The 7,157-nt window shown below is 50.4% G+C and overlaps 1 pseudogene; it reads left to right on the forward strand.

Annotated features, from left to right (window-relative positions):
- The first annotated feature begins 5,423 nt into the window (after window positions 1–5,423).
- On the forward strand, window positions 5,424–6,635 carry LOC108546144 (uncharacterized; annotated as a pseudogene).
- The last annotated feature ends 522 nt before the right edge of the window (window positions 6,636–7,157 follow it).

Consider the following 7,157-nt stretch of genomic DNA (forward strand, 5'->3'; position numbering starts at 1 on the left):
CGTGTCTTCTACTTCGTGTGTCTCTTTTCATATTTCTTTCTTCGTGTCTCTTTTCTTGGGTGTTTCTTCTAGTGTCTCTCTTTTAGTGTCTCTCTTCTCGTGTCTTCAATTTCGTGTCTTCAATCTCGTGCCTCTCTTTTCGTGTCTCCCATCTCTTGTCTTCAATCTCGTGTTCCTCTTCTCGTGTCTCTCTTCTCGTGTCTTCTACTCCGTATTTTTCTTCATATCTCTCTCTCCGTGTCTCTTTTCTTGGGTCTTTCTTCTCGTGCCTCTCTCCTGATGTCTCCTGTGTCTTTCTTCTCGCGCCTCTCTTTTCGCGAGGAACGTCGCGGCTGTGCGTAAATGTCCGTATATAGGTGGTGCGTCGTAAAAGCTGGCCAATCGAATAAATTTCCCGATAGGACGTGGATTTCCATTCAGAAGCTTCCGTGGGAAAAGAAGTGTCACGAGATCCCGATAGCTATTCCAGGTGTTGGCAAAGTCAATTACGATCCACTACGGCGACTGCGTCGTTGACCATGGTACTACACCCGTTGTGGCCATTGGACTTTGCGTATCCCGATGGCTCGAAGACTCGATTCGCGAGTAAATATATCGACTTTACGTTTTATAAGCCTGCGGATACTCGTGGAAACGAAGTCCACGGCAACCACGGGTCGGCCAGGCTACCTGAGTAACTTTTATCCATCGAAAGGATGCTTTTTTTCGATCGAGTAGGTTCAAGGCCTCGCAGTCGCTTCTGCGTGTATTTTAGAGCGTCAGGTAGTGGTATACCTGCGAATAATTATCTTCAACGGGCATATTCTTTATTCCCTTCTTCGTCAACCAGTCGTAAAACAGCGCCCGAAGGTTGACACTCGAACTTTTATAATCGCCATCCGCGGGGATCATTCTTGTCCGGAAAACGTGTTTCGAGGTAACTCGTGGCTTCGGAGTCGTAGATTTTCGCGAATTAAAATTTCGGCTGACATTTCCGGCTGCAATAAGAGAACGAGCGTGAATGGCTCCGGCGACGAGGTGCTTCGAGAAATGGCGACACGGACTTCAGAGAAAGCGATCGCTAAATATACTCGCAAAAGGATCGTGAGGAACCGAACCGATGGTGCGGTGCACACGCCACAGATGGCAGCAGCTAACAAGGTAACCTGGATGAAGTTCAATAATCCAACTTCAACGATTCCACGGAATCTAACGAAGCGTGTATAGGGAGAAAATGGCCGAACGCGCCCATTTCAAGCGGACAAAAATCGAACGACATCGTTGACTGCTATAGAGTGGCAGGGGTGGAACGGAGAATCGAGTTGCGACAACTTTACGTCACGATTTTCACGAAATTACATACAGAGGAAATTAACATTTGGGGTTGGTCCGGGTTATTCGTCGGAGATAATGCGACGATTCGAGCATTTAATTAGCGGGGAGACACTTTCCTGCTATATTTACGGCAGACGATCCAGATATCTTGTAACCTAAGAGGCATTCTAATCTCGTGGAATTTTATCTGCGATGTAACGACCCGTCGTTTGTCAGCGCGCTCTCGGTGCGCGCGGCCAAATCCCTTTTTCATCTAAATTCCTTCCTAACCGATAAATTTTCAACACACCCAGACATGTCGGTGAACGGTCGTTCGAAGACCGTGGTAATTCTCTTCGAATTCCCGTCGTCGTTCAACCCCCGCGAAACGGTCTGACGATTATCCAATCGCCCCCTTCGAAGATGGAAAAATTCCCCAAGAATGAGAAAATAAAGTAACACAGTGTTCACAGAGATACTACGAAACCATGGAATACAAAGAACAGGGAAACTCTTACTCGCTCGACAACCCCTATACCTCGACCTCCGATACATTCTGACACGAACGAAACCGCTGACTAACGATTCTCTCCCATGTTCACAGCCAGGTGGAGCCAGAAGATCCGACCGAAAGGTTCCGAGAGAACTCGCAAGAACCGTCTCGACCACCGGAGGAGCGTTCACCCGTGGTGAGGAGGAACGAGCTCGCGGGGTGCCATGAGACAACGGAGGATGACAAACGGAGGGCAGACTGGTTCGTGGAGCGTTTTTCGCGAGACGAGGCCCAATAAAAAGGCGACGAACAGGCCGCGAGGTGTTTCGAGGTGCGAGCCGGCTGGTGGCGCCAGGCTACGCGTCGCTCTGCCCAGGGGTAGCACAAAGCTCGGTCTATACGCCGATCCTGGCATGGAGGGGAGGCTTGTACCGGGGCGATATCGCACACAGAGACTGGGCGAAATCAAATCGACACCGACTCACGGCGTAGGAAGGGCGAAGCTGCACGAAGCAACGAGTGGGACGAGGACGGAACACTGGGAGCAGCTGCGGGTAGGAGCGAGACAGAGAGTAGAAGCGAGCAGACGAGGAGGAACGTGGACGGAGAGGGGTAGGTTGACCCTGCCGGGTCAAGAGAGGGCCGCGTTGGAGGGACGGGGATGACTGCATAGGTGTTATTCGATTCCGTTCTCGGCTAACAAAGCGAGGTGCATCGCGTCCGGGAGGAAGAAGGACGGGACGAGGGGAAGAGAGAGAGGAAGAGAGATGGGGTGATCGTGGGAGGAAGATGCAAGGCGAGAGAGAGAGAGGGGTTGGTCGACCCTGAGGAAGTGGACGAACACCAATCGTCAGGTGGGAGAAAGAGGCGAAACCTAAGGAACGGGATGACCAACGTGAGAGAGGGAGAGAGGCGCATCCGTTAGGTCTTCGGTGGCAGAGACGAGGATCGCGCGAGGAGGGACAGAGAGGGGAGAAGGTAGAGGGAGAGAGAGAGAAAGGACACGGGATGGAGAGGTAGGGAGAGGAGGAAGGAGAAGGAAAGAGAAGGGTTGGTCGACCCTGCGCGTTATCAGGAGCCGCCCCTCCCGGGCGCCCCTATATCCACCCCGACTTTATATACCCCGTCGGTGTAAAGCGTCGAGTAGGTGCATCCGTGTGCGCAGTGGTGAAAATCCCACACAAGTAACGCGGCAGCGTCCCTAGGCGCAGCCGGGCGCAGAGCGACGCCGCATGGCGCCGGCGTCGCGAGCTCGACCGACTCTTCTCTCTCCGAGCGACGCTCTCGGCCAACGTCACCGGAACATCGTCGCTTCTTCCTTGCAGTCCTCGCTGCGTTTCTCCAAGGAACAACGAACGAGGCTAGAGGAAAAAAGGGGAAACCGGGGGGGAGCGAGGGTCGAGAGCGCGAGAGAGACAGAGGGAGAGGGAAATGGAGAGTGTGTGCGCGCGAGAGAGAGAAGGGAGGAGGGAAAGGGAGCAAGCTCAGGAGCAGCAAGGGAGAGAACTTTCGTTATCGCGCCGCGAGTGACGCGCTGCCCTCGGAGCGTCGCGACGCCACCAGACGCCCGACAGTCGTCCGTCAGACGCGCCACGGTTGTCTCGATACCGCGACCGGTCCTCGAATCGCCTGCACTACGCGTTCGTCCTTCGAAGGATTCGCGTTTCGCATCCACCATCGTCGTCCTTCCGCGACGCCCCTTTTACCTTCCCTCTGTTTTTCCACCTTGCTCACCTGCCGCTTGCCGCACGGCTTACCACGGACCACACCGCTCGACGCTCACACCGACCAGCCACCGACGCGTTCCTTCCTTCTATCTGCATTCTTCGCCGCACCACGAGCTTTTCTCCTTTCTCCACGGTGTGCCGTCTCTGTTCCGCGTCGTGGCTCGTGGCCACGAGTCGCGCACCGTGAACGTCACTCGTCGCACGTAGACCGAGCCGAGCTGTCATCCTCGAGCCCTCCACGCCACAGAAAACCGACACGTCGCTGTCATTCGTGAACTTGTTGCCGAGCGTGTGCCAACCGATTCGATGGACGGCGATTTCCAAGCGGAAAGGGTCTGGGCGCAAGCTAGCGGAAAAATGGGCCGAATTGACAGACGGAAGGGGAGACTGTGCAAGGTGTTTGACGATCGAACAGAGGTTAGTATGGAAGCTTCGTCGTCCTGGCTTCGGCCCCTTTCATGTCATTCACGATCTTGTGCAGGGTCGCGGACGCTGTCGTGCACGAATATCGAGCGAGACGGTGAATTTCGAGGGACGTTTACACCGAGTGCCCGAGCAGCAGGCAACCGGATTGACGTGGCGGCAGGACGGGCGATCAGGTACCTCCGCATTTTCTCACCTCTCTTTCGCCATACATCTCTCTCTCCTGTTTCTCTCCTTCGTTTTCTTTTCTTCTAAATATCGACCAATCGATTTTCCAACTTCCTCGAAACCTCTCTCGTTTCGACCTGATTCCTGTTTCTTTCCTTCGTTTTTTTTTTCTTCTAAATATCGACCAATCGATTTTCCAACTTCCTCGAAACCTCTCTCGTTTCGACCTGTCATCTCTCGAAACACCTGACGCTACAACCATTCTCTTTTTCAGGTCCGAACGCAACGCTCGCAGTCTCTCGTCATCGGATTCGAGCAGCAGTCACACCTTGCGCGAGCTTTCGATCAACCAGGTCGTCGTCTCACCTTCGTCTCCACACGCGAATTTCTCGAATCGTCCACACTTCGAATTTTCGAGATCTCTTACCTGCGCTCGTCGTGACACCGTCTTGGTCAAGCTTCAACGACTTGGTCCTGTTCTCACGCTGCTCTGGATCAGACTCCCGTCTCGAGTCCTTGCGACAACGGGGTCGCACCTCGACGAGGAATGTGAAACCCCCTGTACGTATACTGAATGTATCCTGAGTGTATTTCTGTCCGGTATACCTTCAGTATACGTAACAGGAGGCTACACCGAACTACGCTGGACGCCATCACTCCTCTGCTGATACCGCCGTTAATCGTAAATCCACCTTCAGCGAATTACGACGCGATAGCTAGCTTTATTACCTGTACGACCGAGAGCTGATCGTCGCTCTTGCGTAAATCGAAAATGGCCACGGTCCATCGAATCGTCGCGCTCCTCTGTATCCGTATTCGGCGATTACGTCGTAGACCACTGTACCCCGTTCGTGCGAGACGAAAATATTGTAAACGAGCCAGGTTGCACACTTGCGATGAATATGAAAGAGCGTGGAAGAAGTTCGGGCAGATGACTTCATTCTGCGAGCGATTGCACAGGTCTTGCATGTCAGGGGAATGAATTATAAGAGAGCGAGCTCGAAGTAGCAATAGGCTAGGATGAAACCAAGGTTTTCGAGACTCGTAGACCGAACGAAGTTGAATCGATAAACGATTGTACATCGGATACCAGGTTAAACTAATTGTCAAACCACGCATAGCAAGCATTCTGTAATAGCAGCGTTCTATAGTAATACTAAATTATTATTGTACTCTTGAGAATCGAGAAGTCTGACCTGTTAGATTAAAATTGGGTAAATTAAGATCAAGATTTGGATTATGGTACAGGCTGTTCAAGAGTTAGGGTATGCAGTATGATTCTAAGACGATGTTAAAGAATATCTGCAGATAGTCCGAAGATGAAAATTGTCAGCGACTATTCGTCAAATGTTAGAACTTCAGTTGCGCACTGGCGTAGAACTTCTTCGATTAAGGAGCAGGATACAAACAAAAGTTGAAACAACGCGTTAATGTTTCTTATTTTAAAATTGTTCGCAATTTTTCTCCGTTTGGATAGCTTCGAGTTTACTTCGGAATTGTACAATTTCGCGATCGAGGGAGCATTTGTCAACCTGTAGCAGCGGATAGGCAATCAAGTGTCACTAGCGAATTTAATCGTCGTGGCTTTCGACTCTGCTCGTCGATTTGCTTTCTCCACACGTGTAATCCAAAGTAAATAAACGCCAATAACGTACTACATGTTGTTAATCGTCCTCTCAAGCGGCTAGCGACTCGAATTACGATTTTCTCAGGGGAGAGTAGCCCTGTCTATCCTCTCTGGTCGATCAGACAGCTCGCGTCGTGGAACCTCGAGGTGTCGGAACTCTTAACGTCTTAAGAGAAAGAGGAAACGAGCGTGGAATCGGGCCAGGCATGCGAGTAGACGCGTCTGATTTGAAACTCGCCACGGTTGTCGCGAGAAGTCGTGCAGCAAAAGCGAAATAAAATCGTTTACGAGGCCAGGGTGCGCGAAGTTTGCCAATAAACCTGCTCCGAGACAAACAAGGTGTAAGTCATCCCGTTTCGAGCATCTCACCCCCTTTGATCCCTCTCCACCCTCGCGGGGGGTGAGACTGTTTCTTCCCGGTCTCGAAGGTACAACTTTCTCTTTTAGAGCCACTCGTAAAAAGGGTTGAAGACAGGTCGACCGAGGCGAGTTGTTCGCAATCGGGAAAAGGGGTTGGTGAAAGTTGCCCCGGCAATAAAAATGCTAAAAATTCGAAAGCGAGGAAAGGGTTGGCTGGATATAATGGCAGGGATGGAATTTCACTTTCTTCGCTCGAACACGCACTCGCCACTGCCTGCTTTCAGTTCTCCTTGCCTCGCGATCGGGTGCGTACCACCTCTAATAGTCGTCTAATAGTGACTTTCTATTTTTCTCTAACGTGGTTTCGTTCGTTATCTTCTTTCGTTTTCTGTTCGATACCGTGGAGGTGGAAGTTAACGGGACGTTAATCGGTTTATGGTGATTTGTAAGAGGATTCGAGGAAGAATTGCACGGTCAGAGGGGTACCTGGATAGGTCTACCTGCCAATGGGGTTCGTATCCTTTCGGTGCTCCTCGTTCGCTAATAATCACCGCTCAATTGCCTGCCAATTAACGGGTCCCTATAATAGGACTGCCTGATCTTTGACTTTTTAAAACTCGAGGACCCAGGAAAGTAGGAAAAGGGATTTTTTTATAGTGTTTATGTAGGGACATGCTGAGTGATCAATAGGCACCTCTGAATTGCCTGCTAATTAACAGAGAGGATAGATCTAATAGATCCCAGAGGGATAATCTGGTCGTCGACATTTTCAAGCTTCGAGGAAATAGGAAAAGGATTATTTTAGGTATTTATAGAGAAGGGTATAGGAAAAGATTTTTTTACTGAATAGTAGACAACTATGAATTGCTTCCTAATTGATTCTCCCTGTAACAGGATAATCCGTTTTTAACTTTCTGAAGTTTTAAGAAGCTGAGGAAGAATATTTTGAACGTGTAGTTTGTTTATTGACCGATACCTTTGAATTACCTGCTGTTTAATAATTGTAATAGTATAGTCTTTGACTTTTAGGAGCTTTAAGAGAGTAGAAAAGAATTTTCTTTTGTAT

This window comes from Eufriesea mexicana, unplaced genomic scaffold (assembly GCF_001483705.2).
Source record: "Eufriesea mexicana isolate 0111107269 unplaced genomic scaffold, ASM148370v2 scaffold611, whole genome shotgun sequence".
Taxonomy (NCBI): domain Eukaryota; kingdom Metazoa; phylum Arthropoda; class Insecta; order Hymenoptera; family Apidae; genus Eufriesea; species Eufriesea mexicana.